Here is a 17,965-nt window from a genome sequence, read left to right on the forward strand (position 1 = left end):
ACTAGTTGTGAGACCCGTATGTTATACGGGTTGGATAAAAAAAAAATATGAAGGTTTAAACAAAAGTTTATTTAAATTTGAATTTACAAAGAAACATATTAAATACTATATGAGTTGTAATATTGTAATTTATTGATTATTTTTAATTAAGACAATTATTAATTAAGGTGTAAATATAATATGTTAATTAAGAAAGATAAAAAAATGAGAAAATGACAAATGAAAAAAACATTTATTCAAAAATACCACAAAATGACAAGTGTCAAAACTCACGAAAGATTGACATGTGGCAAAAAACCTTTATTTATTAAGGAGGATATATATATATATATATATATATATATATATATATATATATATATATATATATATATATATATATATATATATATATATATATAAACGTTTATTTGAGACGGGCATAATTTTGTGAGACTGCGAGACCAACTTTTTTTAGTGAAATATTCTATTATTCTAGTCATCATAAAATATATATATATATATATATATATATATATATATATATATATATATATATATATATATATATATATATATATATATATATATATATATACTAGCCGTTTACCCACGCCAATGTGTAAATAATTTATTTCAAAAATTATTTTTTGATGGCGATTAGTTATTTTGAAATAACATGACAGACACATATAACATCTGACGTGGGCAGAGCATTTTGTGCGGAGATAGATTGGGTGGGTGAGTATGTGTAATTCATTTTGTCAAATAGTCCATTTTGGCAAATATAATACTAAAAAAATGTTATACTCCAAAAACAAAACATGACAAATACATAAAACATGCAATTTACATTAAAAAATTATTTTTATATGTTGCTAGCTTTTATTATAAACTTAAGTAAACTATATTATTTTAAGAGATAAAGGCATTTCAAAAAATAGTTATAACAAACAAACATAATTGGAAATTTCGTAAACTGGCTAGGACAATAAAATAAAATAAGTTGATTGAATTGGATAACAACAAACTTTTTTTTTTACTGGTTTTGCCCCTAGTTATTTTATTCATTTGCAATAGACTATTAAATTTAACTTTTTGTGACAAAACAGAATATGAATAATATTTCTTTTAAGAAAAGTAATAGCCACAATTTAACATAAAAAAATAATCAAAGCCCTAGTATATGAGTGACATTTTAGCTAATGGTAATACCAAAAATAATTAATTTTAAGTTTTTTTTCATTTAATGCCATTGACTCGTTTGTTCAACGATAAAGTTAGATTTAGATAAGTTGGATGCTCTCCGTACGATCCTTGTTATGTTCCATAGAAACTCCGAAAATTCCACATATTATTAAGTAAGCAATGGCAACACCATCAAATTAACAATTACACATTTTCGTTTTTTTTTTCAATATAATGCACGATTCATCTCTTATTTTATTTTAAACTAATAAATAAAAAATGAAGCTAATTTTCGTTAAAAGAAAGGAAAAGGCTCAATTTCATATAATATTTTAAATTATAGTTTACATAAAAAAATAAAGGTAATGTATTGTTGGGGATTTCACCTCCTACCTCAAGTGTCCTGCTTAGATCGTAAAGTATAAACAATTGCACACTAATGGTTTCCAGATCTCCTAAGCACTTGATTATTAATAACAAAATAATTAATAATAATGTACCAATATTGGATAAACTATGAATCAGATTAATATTAACAAACTGCCAGAGTTTTCCTCCAAGTGGTCATTCATCATTAAAAAACCGATACCAAACAAAATAAAAATAAACTACTACATTTATTAAAAAATTTAGATCAGTGTCCATACCTTACTGTTATCGGCAAATAAAAATATAACCACAATGCCTTTTACATGTAATAATAAAATATAACTACTTTGCAATTATGGATAAAAAGGTTGATTACTATTTTGGTTAAATAAAATTAAATATGTTGCTATCATGGGTAAAAAAAAATATAAGTACAATGGTATTAAAGGTAAATGATGATAGACATTGTCTGTAATAGCAATGAACTCATTTCTTCACAACCCACTCAAATTTTGTATGGCAACCTGTAACAAACACGAAAAAGAAATATTATAAATCATGAACCTACCTGGGCTTATAGATAAAAGCAATATTATTGTTCAAAATCACAAAATGAAAAGAAAGAAATTACCAATTTATATATCACTTTAGTCAATAAACATAAATGCATACCCGACCAACAATATTCTATCTCTGTTACATAAAAGTTGGATGCGTTTGTCTTTTTCCCATCACATATTCTAACAACAAAACCCCAAAGTTATATACACGATTTCACATTTGTCTATGATGCTTTGCAATTACTTTGTTTCACATATTCAAAAGCTCAAAAATGTTAATGACATCATTTGTTTATATCATAACATCCTACTTTAAGTCAAAACCAAGAACTTATGTTCAACCATTACCATCTGAAATGCGCATCAAATCTAATGCAATAAAAACAGAAAAAACACAATCAATAGATACATACCTCAATTCCCAATATGTTTTACATCAATGGACTTTGTATTGGTACAAATGGTATAGATTACTCAATTGAGTTCTTGGACAAATGACAATTCTACCCTTTTTTGGATGACTAACTTGAGTTCCTGGATAATAAAAGCTCATTGATAACCATAAAAATTATAATAAATTTTTATTCTCTAGTTTTTTTGAAGAAATTTATTCTCTAACCTTCATCAATGAAATGGATTTCTTCAAAATCAAAAGGCAAAGGGAACAAAATGAGTTCTTCATATCAAGAAAATCATCAGAAAAGGTAATAACAAAGTAGTTGCTATTAGTTGGTAGAAAACTAAACAAATCAACATTCTTCTTTTCTTACTTGTGAATATTTAAACAAAAAATGTCACAATCCTTTCTTAGGCCTGTTGTAGGCATTATCAAACAATAACTATCAACATGAAACATAACTTCTACTTATTGACAAATATAAAAGTAATTTAATTTAGTGAAATTATCAAGGGGTATGAAAAATCATGAGACAGAACAGTAGAAAAAGGGACATACATTTTTTTCGTGTAAGATGCACGTTCATCCGTAACCTGGAAACCTCATTAAGGAGGAATTAGCATAAAAACCCTTGTGATCTAGCCCCTCTTAATCTGTCATGACATTTGGAGGTAGGAGTCTACATAGTTCAAGAAGATATCTTTCAGTCATAAATACGAACCTGGGAAACAAAAAAAAATGATTATGGAGAGAGAGCCGACAATTGAGGACTCCCTCACGCAGATGTCATAACAAAAAAAAAAAAGAGAAAAATCACAGATGAGAGATAGATGATGGAGAGATAGTTGATGGTGAGATGAAGATCTTTGATTGAATCCGACACCTAGGTAAACTCATCTCATTCCATTGTCGCTTACATATCAAACTTCTCTCCATTAATAAGAAAATGGAGATTGAGAGAAAGATAGAGAATGAAAGATCTGAAAAAAGGATAGAAAAAAGAAGAAAACACGAAATTTGTCGAGTGACAAACCCATAAAAATAAAGCCCCAAATCGGATTTCTATTGTAATCAGCTTTGGATCTTCAAAATTTGAAATATATATATATATATATATATATATATATATATATATATATATATATAATATTCTAAAATTATATGCTTTTAAAATATTTCAGTGTAAAATGTGTTAAAAATATTTTAGAATATCAAAATATTAAATATGTTATATTTTTTTTGAATAACAAAATATTAGATATTTCATTAGAAAAAAGTGGTCTCATGATCTCATATATATATATATATATATATATATATATATATATATATATATATATATATAGTTAGGTTCATTTGAGACAAGTCTAATTTTGTGTGACAACTAGCAAATATAGGTTAAGAAAAGTCTAAATTGTAACCATGTGCAAATGAATTCACTATGTAACCCTGTTGCTATAAAGCTTTGAAAACCAAAAAGGACACCATATGTATAAGTGTTGATATATATATATATATATATATATATATATATATATATATATATATATATATATATATATATATAAGTATATATGCTTACTTGGAAAGCCATACATGTATGGAACCTTCGAAAAGTCAACAAGGTGGAAACTATCATAAATTACAAAGTGCTTTATGGTTTTTGGCCTAGAAACCCCAAAAACCGAAAACCCAAATTAGGGAAATGGTGTGGACCGAAATCACCCTTTGTGGGTGATTCAAAACCGAAATCTCCTACCTAGGATACCCTAGGCCGAAAACACTCTAGAGCAAACATGTTAGACCGAAATCTCCCATGTCTTGGTAATCTCAAAGGTGAATTCGGTTGTAATAAAGAGAACAATGAAATTTTGATAGAATAACTTAGCCTTACTCCACTTTACCCAACAAACAACTATCCAACACATTCCCTTATCTTTCAAATAACCATCCAACACTTGAGATTATTCCCTAAATAAACACGAGCACCCTCCATTCCATTTTTCCATTTAAACCATGGCCAGAAGGCCTAACTCCATTCACCATCACTTTCTTTAACTATCCTTCCCTTCTTTCCTCTTCATAAAATTTCTCTCAAGAACAAGAGCTAAAATTCTCCAAGATTATCATCATCAAGCGGTCCTTAGAGTCTTCATAAGGCTTTTCGTAAACCACTAGTGTATCTACACATTATTAAGTTAAATTCATCATTTTTACACATTATTATGTGCTAACATTCTTAGGATAATCACATCTCCAAATAAGCTCATCTACTTCATTCAAAGAACCAGGCTCGAAATCTTCATCTCAACCCTTCAAACTATCCACTAAAAATCCACTCAATGTGAGTTCATACCCCCTCTTTTTTGATATTTTTATGTTTTTAGGGGGGGGGGGGAGTCCAAATTGGTTTATTACATGAACACTTGCTTGTTACTTCTTAAAAGTTTAAGTATAAACCTTTATTTGTTCAAGTTATGAATATCACTATTTTTATACAATATTTGTGATATATTAGTTTTGGATATGCAAAGTCAACAAGAACATAACCCATTATGTGCTACAAATATCATAAGGAAAAGTATGATTTGGAAAGCTACAAAGTTTTTGGAAACTTTCACTAAAAGATAGCTTTTCCAGCAAAAATGGTTACAATATAGTTATTTACTATTTTGATGGGTTACAACCCAAAGATATCATGTTTTGATTAAATATTTTGAAACTAGACAAGATTACAACTTTATATTTACATAAAAGATTATATAAATAGTTTAACGAACATACAAGTCAACCTATAATTGGTATAGTTTGGTAGTCACAAAACCACACTTTCATTTTAGAAGAACCATATAATTATTTAATGGTATATATGAATTGTAATGGAAAATATGAATGGAAATGATGAAGATTACTAAGTGATTCTCTCAATCAATCAAATGATTGCCTCTTTTGCTTATAGTGAATCTAATAAAGATTGTGAAATAGATGTAGCAACTAGAATGAATAATCTAAAGAGGATGATGGAATAAGGAAACATATAAACGAATAGATGGAGATACAATAAAAGATGACTTGTAATGGAAGATATGAATGGAAATGATGAATATTACTAGGTGATTCTCTCAATCAATCAAATGATTGCCTGGGGATTCCCCTCTATTTCTAAGCAACAATGCTCATGAGCCAACACAAATCCTAACAAATATCTCACACCCCTAACACAAATATTCTGCCTTATTAATTACCCTCACACCATAACTGAATCTAGCCACTTTCCAGTATTAACCTTTCCACCATTCTAAATGGAACATGTAACAATTTTTGTTTATCTTCTTTTATAAGTATTAGTACCCGGTGCATTAGCACTCGTATCGAATCTCTAACAAGTTTGATGGTTGCTTCTTTGTTGAAGGCATTTAAGAGAAGCAAGCAGGTATGGTTTGGAAAGATTACTAGAAAAACTCGTTTCTTATGTTTTGAAATGAAAGCAAACAAAGTTGAAGATGGAAGATGCTTGATAATATAAAGGTTCTATCATAGAAATTTGTTGCTTGTTCTTGATGATGCCACCCACACGCATGAGCTAAATCACATAATTGGTTTGGTGAAGGAACATGAACAACAATCACAACTGGAGATAATCATTGATTAAATATTGAATCCTCACAAAATAGATGTGATATATATATATATATATATATATATATATATATATATATATATATATATATATATATATATATATATATATATATTCTTTTCTTACATGAGATGAGGCTATAACACTCGTTTGAAAGCATGAACCTCAAGAATCCTGACCTATATAGATTGATTGGGGAGTTGATCTTACAAGGTCATTGCCTATTAACTTTCCACAAGAAACCTTTTTTTCTTTCTAGTTTTTATTGATCTTCTAATTAACAGATGATAAGAAGGTAAGTTATAAGTAGTTATATGGATAGGAGCACATGGTTATCTCACCAGTAAATGGTGTCAGTCATTAAGCAACTTGGTTGTCATAGGCAATTAACAATTATATATGGAAAACCCATTTTTTGTTCCAAAAAGTTCAATTGTTAGGAACAAATGTCATGCATGAATTATAAAGTTCAAATCATACATCCTGTATAATTAAGCAACGTGAAATTATAATTTCTATACACTACATAGCCCAAAAATTTTATAGCAGTCCATATTTGGGTAACCGAATAGCATGCTTATTACATTTTTTCCCCATAATTAATTTTTCCATCTTTATACACTTTTGACCTGTCTGTCATTGTGGACAACAATATCTGCCAAATTTGAGAATGATAATTCTTTAAGAAGGGTGTTCTCCAGGACATAGAAATGCTATTGAAACTCATGTTATCAATATTGTTGATTTATTACAACTAAGAATGCTACACCTAGCTTCATATGTATTGATTGATTATGAATGAAAGAGTGTTTTTTTATCAAAAGAGCTGCAAAGAAATATGATTTATCCTATAACATGTTATTACCTGATATAGCTGAAAGTAAAGAGTAAGGACTATAAATGCTAAATTTATGCCATAATATATTTAGGGTTGGTCTGTTGATACTGAAGGCCTTGTAGGAAACATAAAAATGGTCTACTATGAATATATATAATGAAAACTATTTCCATAAGAAAAACTAAGTACTAAAGGTGAAGGGGCAAAACTAAAACTTATCAAAAAAAAATAACCTAACTTTTAAAATGAAGGAAAAGAAGAGTCGAACCCTCATCACAACCTCGTTACGTAGGTCAACATGCACAATAGTCAAGTGTTTAAGCCATATGAACTACATAAATTATGCCTATATTTTGTATAAAATAATATATATTAAGATAATATATATATATATATATATATATATATATATAATTTGGTTAAAATCGGGCCTTATTTTTCTCAGGACATGTGCAGCTGCACACTTTGCACACACTTTGGGCCGGCCATTATCTGCAAAATGAGAAAAGTTAAAGTTGCTGATCATAGATGCTTTCTCCTCTTTGTTGTCTTAGCTACTCGCTATTTTTTTTCAATATATTTTGTCGTTAACAAACGAGTAGAATAGTAAAACATCAAACAAATATACAACTTACATTTGATCTAAAGTTTTCATTTTTTATGACCACATATTTGGCATCCTTGATTATAAATTTTAATTTTTTTATTTGTATGTTGATGTTTCCCTTTTTCTTTTCATTACCTTTGGAATTGGCTCAAATTTTCTATAATTAATGTTAATTTCTCTCATAGTTTCGACAAAATACAACCAATGTGATGCTAAAACTAACACAAACTGTACTCAATCAGATGATGATAGAGCATAATAGACACCCATAACATATTATTGTAACTTAAAATAATTAAAATTACTCCTTAATTTCACTCTACAAGTAGGAAATAAATAAATAAAAGATCTCTTATGTTATCTATTTCAGCATGCAATCCAATCAAAATAAAATCCCAATATGCTTTAGCATCTACAATGACATTTTAAGGTGCCCTCTACTTTGCAAATCCCGCCCACGCACCCTTTATTTGTACAATCATTGTTACAAACTTCTGGATTACAATGTGGGCTTTTAAAACTTTTACAACAGTAGTAATCCTTTGGATCTGTGATTTTTGTAATATCTACAGCCATTGGCCCATCAGCGATCTCCAATGTCGAGCTTATCAGTGGTCTCCAACACAATGCTGCAACCAAGGCCAAATAAATACTTTCAAATTACTATAGTCATGCATATATGGCATATATATAATTGATAAGTGGATACACCATAGTAAATTTAATAAAATAGTGTAATTCAAAACTAGAAATGAAGTAATAATGCTAGCTTAATGGAGAACCATGAGGACATGAAACTTTTGCATGAAACTATGCAAGTAAAAAACAATGAGAAATGATTTAAGAACTTATAGATGGAATGTGAACCAATAAAAACCATTAGAGATTTACTACTTGTCAATGAATCCATATGTAAAAAACCAACCAGTAAAAAGAACAATGATCAAGAGAATTTGGCAAGGACTTCTTGTTTGAACCATTTTTAATTTTTCTTAAGTAAAAGAGATAGCTTGTATTGAATTTGTGTGTATCACCCCCAGAGATATGGTATACATAAATAGGTTCGGTGAATAGTTAAACAAGGTAATACATTTAATACAACTAAAACGGTTTTAGGTGCCAGTTTCACATTCATAAATGATCTTTTAATTACAAGTTAAAACATACCATTAATTTCAAGACGTTTATTAAAACGTAACCCAAAAAAAATTCTCCTTCAAATAGTTTACCATAGTCAGTTAATATATATATATATATATATATATATATATATATATATATATATATATATATAAGGGGAACACAAACATTTAGAGGGGCCGAAACCAAATTTCAAACAAAAACCATATAAAAATGTTTAAGGATTATTTTTCATGTTAATGTATACTATATAACAAAATTAACTAATATATAACATATAGAAAAATAAAATAATAATTATCAAATAGATATTATCAAACAATTAGTTATTTTTACAAAAGTAAATGTTAAAAACACAAAATAAAATTAAAAATATACAATTAATAGAGTTCCTTCATAGGTTTATGAATTAAAAAAACTTATGCTTTAATAATTAACCAAAATACTTAATACAAATCAATAAAGTGTATATTTATTCTTTTAGAATATATTGATTAACAAAGATAAATATGTTTATAAGTTAATCAAACTAATTTCATAGATCAACACTAGTAAAGAAGATATGTAATAAAATTATTGTAAATAAATTAATATCAAATAACAAATATAGCTATATCATAAAGTTTATGACATCGTCACAGTAACATTACCTTTACCCATACGAGAGAAAGCATAGCCAATTTGTATGTTTACCTTATTTACAACAAAATGAGAGAGAGTATGTTCATATTACTCTTTGGCTTGAACATTTGTTTCAAAGAAGACATGGTCTTCGTCGATTTATTATGGCGATTGGCGATGGCAAGACACGATGTGGTGAGGGGGAGATATTGAGATACAACAAAGGCGCAACAACAATGATAGTAAACCGATGACTTTGTTTACCAGCGACCGGTGATGATCACGTTAAGATCATCCCAGATTTCGTAATCTTTTGATTTCTTTTCTACCTACTTCACTTTATTTTGTATATTGTTCTATGTTACTCCTTTATCCAATTTTTAGTTAATGATAAGTTATATTACCCTGTTTTAGGAATATTTCCCTTCTATTTAGCCATGATCTTTTGATCATTTGTGTTTTCACATTTTTATCTTTTTGTTATCTTTTTACCAAGGGGCCAATAGTAAAGGATACGTATATAATTTTATTTAAAGAAAAATCAACTTGTTCAAGACTAGTTATTAGGCAAAAAAATGAAGGGGCCATGGCCCCCCTAGGCCCCTTATGGGTTCCATATATATATATATATATATATATATATATATATATATATATATATATATATATATATATATATATATATATATATATAAGGAGTGGTTCAAATGAAAACTACAAAAGATTAAGAACCGTAAGAACCCCATTTTATAAGTAAATATGTACACAATAGTTGTTAAACATGTTAAAATCCAGATTTATTTAGTTTTTATTTAAGAACGGTAAAATTGTAATTTTTACAGTCTAATATTTTAATTCATACATCGATTCATACTTTAACAAAAAAATTATACAAAATACAAAATTTAATACAATCCATTCATAGCTTAGTGTACAAAAATCACAATTTAATACAATCATAATATCACTAATTTTCTAATTTAGGAAAGTCAAACCCAAACACTACCACTACCACCAACTACCACATATCAACATCATCCATCCATGTCAACGTCGTAACCATCATTTATTTCAAACCAAATCAGTATTTAAAATCATACATTGTTAATACGAATATTTATATTTTGACATAAAATTCATAAAAAAAGTCACAATTTAATACAATCAATTCACAGCTTAATACAGTCCATACACAAAATTAACAAATTAATATATTAAATTCATAGTTTAATATAGAAAAACTATATATTCACATCCATGATCTGTACTTATTAGTTATACTTATTAGTTATATTTATACCTTCAGATATGTGGGCTAGTTTTTCTTTCAAATTTTAATTTATATAATATTCACTATTTCAATTTTACATGTTATTCAAAATTAGAGAAACTAAAATCTATATAATACTTCTTTTATCTTATATTTTAGAAGCAAAAATAAAATCTGTAAAAAATTATAGTTTAACATACTCATTTCACAACTTAATACATTTAATTCAAAATTTAATACACAAATTCAGAGTCTAATAAAATATATTTACACGTTAAAAATTACATCTGATGATGTTTGGAGTTGAAGGTTATATTAGATTATAGTTCACACACACATCACAATTCACAACTTAAAAAACCTAAATTCACATTATTTGAGAAAACGCTAATATAATAAAAACACGTTTAGATTCACATTAAAACTTATAAAAATTCAAACATATACTTCTTGAAGCTTCGAAAATAATTATTTAATCACAACTAAAACTTATAAAAAGATATCATACATTCACAAGTTAATACTTACAAAAAATCTTGTATTTACAACTTAATAGTTATATAAAAAATTATGCATTCATACCTTAAATTTTATTCTAATTGAAACATTAGATATTTATAAAATCCATGCATTAACAACTTAATAAATATAAAAAAACGCTTATTCACAGCTTAAGAAGCTAGTTTAGAAACTTATTCATGGTATTCGATGTTTAAAAACATACATTGTTTTTGGTGAATGATTTCATCAAACACATTCAATGAATCTTATATCTGAGATTGTTCCCTTGCTTCAGATCCATGAGCACTAATGGTAGGCAACAACAACGGTGGTGCGACGTCGGTTGTTGTAGATTTGGAGTCACATCGACGGTGGTAACGTAATATCTGGATGTCATATCTATTGGCGGTGATTTCCTTTAGAACTATTGTTCCAGCGAAGCAAATCGGAGAAGTTTTCTTGTATTCCATCAGACCTGGATGTCGAAGATATGGAGACGAACTACATCTGGACTTCAGAGAAAAGTGTGATGTTTTTTGGTGTTCCAACGAAGCACAATAGCTGATGTTAGGTGGTGGTCGGTGGTGATAAGGTCGACTATCAGATCTAACCAAATTGCACAAGATCTGATATGTTTTGTGTTTTAGAGAGACAATGTGAAGCTGAAACAACTTCTTGACTTCAGATCTGAAACAAAATGGTGATCGAAAGTAATGGAGGAAGGTGTTGGTTATTCCCGCTTGCCGGAGCTCATAATCTGGAAGAGAAAATCGAAGATATGAAGTCGAAAATAGTAGATCCGAAGACAAAAATTGTAGATCTGAAGAGAGAAATCACAGATTTGAAGCTGAAATTGTAGATCTGAATAGGAAAATCATATATCTGAATAAGAAATTGTAGATCTAGAGCCAACCGGAACTTGTGGATCTGATGGTGGTGGTTTGTAGGCAGTAGGAGACGGCAGCGGTTCGCCGGCGGTGGCAGTCAAGGGTGGTGGCTCGTGGCTAACTGGTGGTAATGTTTGTGTGTTCTTCAAGTTTTAGATGAGAGAAAATAACCATGTAAGAATGTATGTAGTGTGTGTAGATCTTGTTATAAAATGGGGTTCTCATATTTCTTAAATTTTAGTGGTTCTCATTTAAACTTTTACCTATATATATAACACTATATTATAAAACATATTATTTATATCTTGAATTATAAGAGGTATTAGATACAAAATTTTTGTATCAACTAGACATCGATAATAATTAATTTACGTTAAATGTATCGATAATAATTAATTACGTTAAATGTATCAACAAACAATATCAATATAAGTTCTAAACATAAATAGTTTAATTAAAAGTGGTAGATATTTTAGTACATAATAAAAATAATAAAATCTAATAATTATTTTCTCGTAAGAAAACTATATGTCAAAAGAGTTGTTTACCATCTATGCTTTTTGTGGGAGCACATCTAGTGTGTGTGTGTGTTATTATATATATATATATATATATATATATATATATATATAGGTAAGAGTTTATTTGAGACGGACATAATTTTGTGAGACTGTGAGACCAATTTTTTCTAGTGAAATATTCTATTATTCTAGTCATCGTAAAAATATAATATATATAATATTCTAAAATCATATGCTTTTAGAATATTTCAATGTAAAATGTGTTAAAAATATTTTAGAATATCAGAATATTACATATGTTATATTTTTTTTGAATAACAGAATATTAGATATTTCATTAGAAAAAAGTGGTCTCACGGTCTTACAAAATTAGATCCGTCTCAAATGAATATATATATATATATATATATATATATATATATATATATATATATATATATATATATATATATATATATATATATGGTGATGTTCATTTGAGACGGTTCTAATTTTGTGTGACAACAAGCAAATATGGGTTAAGAAAAGTCTAAATTGTAACCATGTGCAAATGAATTCACTATGTAACCCTGTTGCTATAAAGCTTTGAAAACCAAAAAGGACACCATATGTATAAGTGTTGATATATATATATATATATATATATATATATATATATATATATATATATATATATATATAAGTATGTATGCATTCTTGGAACACTATAAATGTATGGAACCTTCGAAAAGTCAACAATGTGGAAACTATCATAAATTATAAAGTGCTTTAGGGTTTTTGGCCTAGAAACCCCAAAAACCAAAAACCCAAATTAGGGAAATGGTGTGGACCGAAATCACCCTTTGTGGGTGATTCAAACCGAAATCTCCTACCTAGGATACGCTAGGCTGAAAACACTCTAGAGCAAACATGTTAGACCGAAATAACCCATGTCTTGGTAATCTCAAAGGTGAATTTAGCTGTAATAAAGAGAACAATGACATTTTGATAGAATAACTCAGCCTTACTCCATTTTACCCAGCAAACAACTATGCAACACATTCCCTTATCTTTCAACTAACCATGCAACACTTGAGATTATTCCCCAAATAAACATGAGCACCCTCCATTCCATTCTTCCATTTAAACCACGGCCAGACGGCCTAATTCCATTCACCATCACTTTCTTTAACTATCCTTCCCTTCTTTCATCTTCATAAAATTTCTCTCAAGAACAAGAGCTAAAATTCTCCAAGATCATCATCATCAAGTGGTCCTTAGAGACTCCGTAACCATTTCGTAAACCACTAGTGTATTTACACATTATTAAAGTTAAATTCATCATTTTTACACATTATTATATGTTAACACTCTTAGGATAATCACATCTCCAAAGAAGCTCATGTACTTCATTCAAAGATCTAGGCTCGAAATCTTCATATCAACCCTTCAAACTATCCACCAAAAATCCACTCAATGTGAGTTCATACCCCCTCTTTTTCGAGATTTTTATGTTTTTAGGGGGGGGGGTCTAAATTGGTTTATTACATAAACACTTGCTTGTTACTTATTAAAAGTTTAAGTATAAACCTTTATTTGTTCAAGTTATGAATATCACTATTTTTTATACAATATTTGTTATATATTAGTTTTGGATATGCAATGTCAACAAGAACATAACCCATTATGTGCTACAAATATCATAAGGAAAAGTATGATTTGGAAAACTACAAAGTTTTTGGAAACTTTCACTAAAAGATAGCTTTTCCAGCAAAAATGGTTACAATATAGTTCTTTACTATTTTGGTGGGTTACAACCCAAATATATCATGTTTTGATTACATATTTTGACACTAGACAAGATTACAAGTTTATATTTATACAAAAGATTATATAAATAGTCTAAACAAACATACACGACAAACTATAATTGGTACAATTTGGTAGTCACAAAACCAAACTTTCATTTTAGAAGAACCATATAATTATTCAATGGTATATATGAATTGTAATGGAAGATATGAATGGAAATGATGAAGATTACTAAGTGATTCTCCCAATCAATCAAATGATTGCCTCTTTTGCTTATAGTGAATCTAATAAAGATTGTGAAATAGATGTAGCAACTAGAATGAATAATCTAAAGAGGATGATGGAATAAGGAAACATATAAACGAATAGATGGAGATACAATAAAAGATGACTTTTAATGGAAGATATGAATGGAAATGATGAAGATTACTAGGTGATTCTCTCAATCAATCAAATGATTGCCTGGGGATTCCCCTCTCTTTCTAAGCAACAATGCTCATGAGCCAACACAAATCCTAACAAATATCTTCACACCCCTAACACAAATATTATGCCTTATTTATTACCCTTACACCATAACTGACTCTAGCCACTATCCAATATTACCCTTTCCACCATTCAAAACGGAACATGTAACAATTTTTTCTTATCTTCTTTTATAACTGGTGCATTAGTACCTGGTGCATTAGCACTCGTAACGAATCTCTATCAAGTTTGATGGTTCTTGCTTTGTTGAAGGCATTTAAGAGAAGCAAGCAAATATAGTTTGGAAAGATTGCTAGAAAAACTCGTTTCTTATGTTTTGAAATGAATTAAAACAAAGTTGAAGATGGAAGATGCTTGATAATATAGAGGTTCTATCATAGAAATTTGTTGCTCGTTCTTGATGATGCCACCCACACGCATGAGCTAAACCATATAATTGGTTTGGTGAAGGAACATGAACAACAATCACAACTGGAGATAATCATTGATTAAATATTGAATCCTCACAAAATAGATGTGATATATATATATATATGTATATATATATATACATACATATATATATATATATATATATATATATATATATATATATATATATATATATATATATATATATTCTCTTCTTACATGAGATGAGGCTATAGCGCTCGTTTGAAAGCATGAACCTCAAGAATCCTGACCTATATAGATTGATTGGGGAGTTGATCTTACAAGGTCATTGCCTATTAACTTTCCACAAGAAAACTTTTTTTTTCTTTCTAGTTTTTATTGATCTTCTAATTAACAAATGATAAGAAGGTAAGTTATAAGTAGTTATATGGATAGGAGCACATGGTTATGTCACCAGTTAATGGTGTTAGTCATTAAGCAACTTGGTTGTCATTGGCAATTAACAATTATATATGGAAAACCCATTTTTGGTTCCAAAAAGTTCTATTGTTAGGAACAAATGCCATGAATGAATTATAAAGTTCAAATCATACATCCTGTATAATTAAGCAACATGAAATTATAATTTGTATACACTACATAGCCCAAAATTTTTATAGCAGTCCATATCTGGGTAAACTGAATAGCGTTCTTATTACATTTTTTCCTCATAATTAATTTTTCCATCTTTATACACTTTTGACTTGTCGGTCATTGTGTACAACAATATCTGCCAAATTTGAGAATGATAATTCTTTAAGAAGGGTGTTCTCCAAGACATAGAAATGTTATTGAAGCTAATGTTAATAATATTGTTAATTTATTATAACTTAAAATGCTACACCTAGCTTCATATGTATTGATTGATTATGAATGAATGAGTGTTTTTTTATTTTTATCAAAAGAGCTGCAAAGAAATATGATTTATCCTATAACATGTTATTACCTGATATAGCTGAAAGTAAAGAGCAAGGACTAGAAATGCAAAATTTATGCCATAATATATTTAGGGCTGGTCCGTTGATTCTGAAGGCCCTGTATTAAACAATAGAATGGTCCACTATATGTATATATATATATATATATATATATATATATATGTATATATATATATATATATATATATATATATATATATATATATATATATATATATATATATATAATGAAAACTAGTTCCATAAGAAAAACTAAGTACTAAAGGTGAAGGGGCAAAACTGAAACTTGTGAAAACAAGTAAGCTAACTTTTAAAATGAAGGAAAAGAAGAGTCGAAACCTCATCACAGCCTCATTACGTAGGTCAACATGCACGCTAGTCAACTGTTTAAGCCATCTGAACTACATCAATTATGCCTACATTTTGTATAAAATAATATATATTAAGATATTAAAAATACATACAAATTGGTTAAAATCGAGCCCTATTTTTCTCAGGACCTATGCGGCTTCACACTTTGCACACCCTTAGGGTCGGCCATTGTCTGCAAAATGAGAAAAGTTAAAGTTGCTAATCATAGATGCTTTCTCCTCTTTGTTGTCTTAGCTACTCGCTATTAGTTTTTTTTTTTTCAATCTCTTTTGCTGTTAACAAACAAGTAGAATAGTAAAACATCAAACAGATATACAACTTACATTTGATCTAAAGTTTTTATTTTTTTTATGACCACATATTTGGCATCCTTGATTATAAATTTTAATTTCTATTATTAGTATGTTGATGTTTCCCTTTTTCTTTTCCTTACCTTTGGAACTGGCTCAAATTTTATATAATTAATGTTAATTTCTCTCATAGTTTTGACAAAATACGACCAAATTATATATATATATATATATATATATATATATATATATATATATATATATATATATATATAAGGAGTGGTTCAAAAAAAACCACAAAATATTAAGAACCGTAAGAACCCATTTTATATGTAAATATGTACACAATACTTATTAAACATTTTGAAATCCAAATTTTTTTATTTTTGGTTTGAAAAAGGTAAAACTGTAATTTTTACAGTCTAATATTTTAATTCATACATCGATTCATATTTTAACAAAAAAAAATTATACAAAATACAAAATTTAATGCCATCCATTCATAGTTTAGTGTACAAAGTTCACAATTTAATACAATCATAGCCTCGCTAATTTACTAATTTAGGAAAGTCAAACCCAAACTCCACCACCACCACCAACTACCACATATCAGCATCATCCATCTATGTCAACGTCGTAACTATCATTCATTTCAAACCAAATTTGTATTTAAAATCATACATTTTTAGCTTAATATTTTATTTGAAGTTAGTAAACATATTGATTTACTAATTTAGAGTTTAATGCAACAATTATAAAAAACTAATACATTCTTACATATTGACTTCACAAAAAAATACTCACAAGAAAATTAATACAAATATTTATATTTTAACACAAAATTGATAAAAAAAAATGACAATTTAATACAATAAATTCACAGCTTAATACAGTCAATACACAAAATTAACAGCTTAACATATTAAATTCATAGTTTAATACACAAAAAATATATATTCACGTCCATGATTTGTATTTAGTAGTTATATTTATACCTTCAGATATGAGGGGTAGTTTTTCTTTCAAATTTTAATTTATATAATACTCACAATTTAAATTTTACATGTTATTCAAAATTAGAGAAAATAAAATTTATACAATGCTTCTTTCATCTTATATTTTAGAAGCAAAAATAAAA

The 17,965-nt window shown here is 28.0% G+C and overlaps 1 long non-coding RNA gene across 3 annotated transcripts; it reads right to left on the bottom strand.

Annotated features, from left to right (window-relative positions):
* Positions 1-1,862: 1,862 nt before the first annotated feature.
* On the bottom strand, positions 1,863-3,559 carry LOC145076875 (uncharacterized). 3 transcript variants are annotated; one of them, XR_013692840.1, is made up of 3 exons: positions 3,052-3,559; positions 2,168-2,630; positions 1,863-2,060 (listed from the first exon to the last, which is right to left on the bottom strand). It is a non-coding gene; the product is annotated as an uncharacterized LOC145076875 (long non-coding RNA). The 3 variants fall into 3 exon arrangements; XR_013692839.1 differs by adding an exon at positions 2,716-2,736 and having other exon boundaries at positions 1,863-2,630; XR_013692838.1 differs by having other exon boundaries at positions 1,863-2,630.
* Positions 3,560-17,965: the final 14,406 nt, after the last annotated feature.

Source organism: Lactuca serriola, chromosome 9, assembly GCF_051521515.1.
Source record: "Lactuca serriola cultivar US96UC23 chromosome 9, Lser_US96UC23_V15, whole genome shotgun sequence".
Classification (NCBI taxonomy): domain Eukaryota; kingdom Viridiplantae; phylum Streptophyta; class Magnoliopsida; order Asterales; family Asteraceae; genus Lactuca; species Lactuca serriola.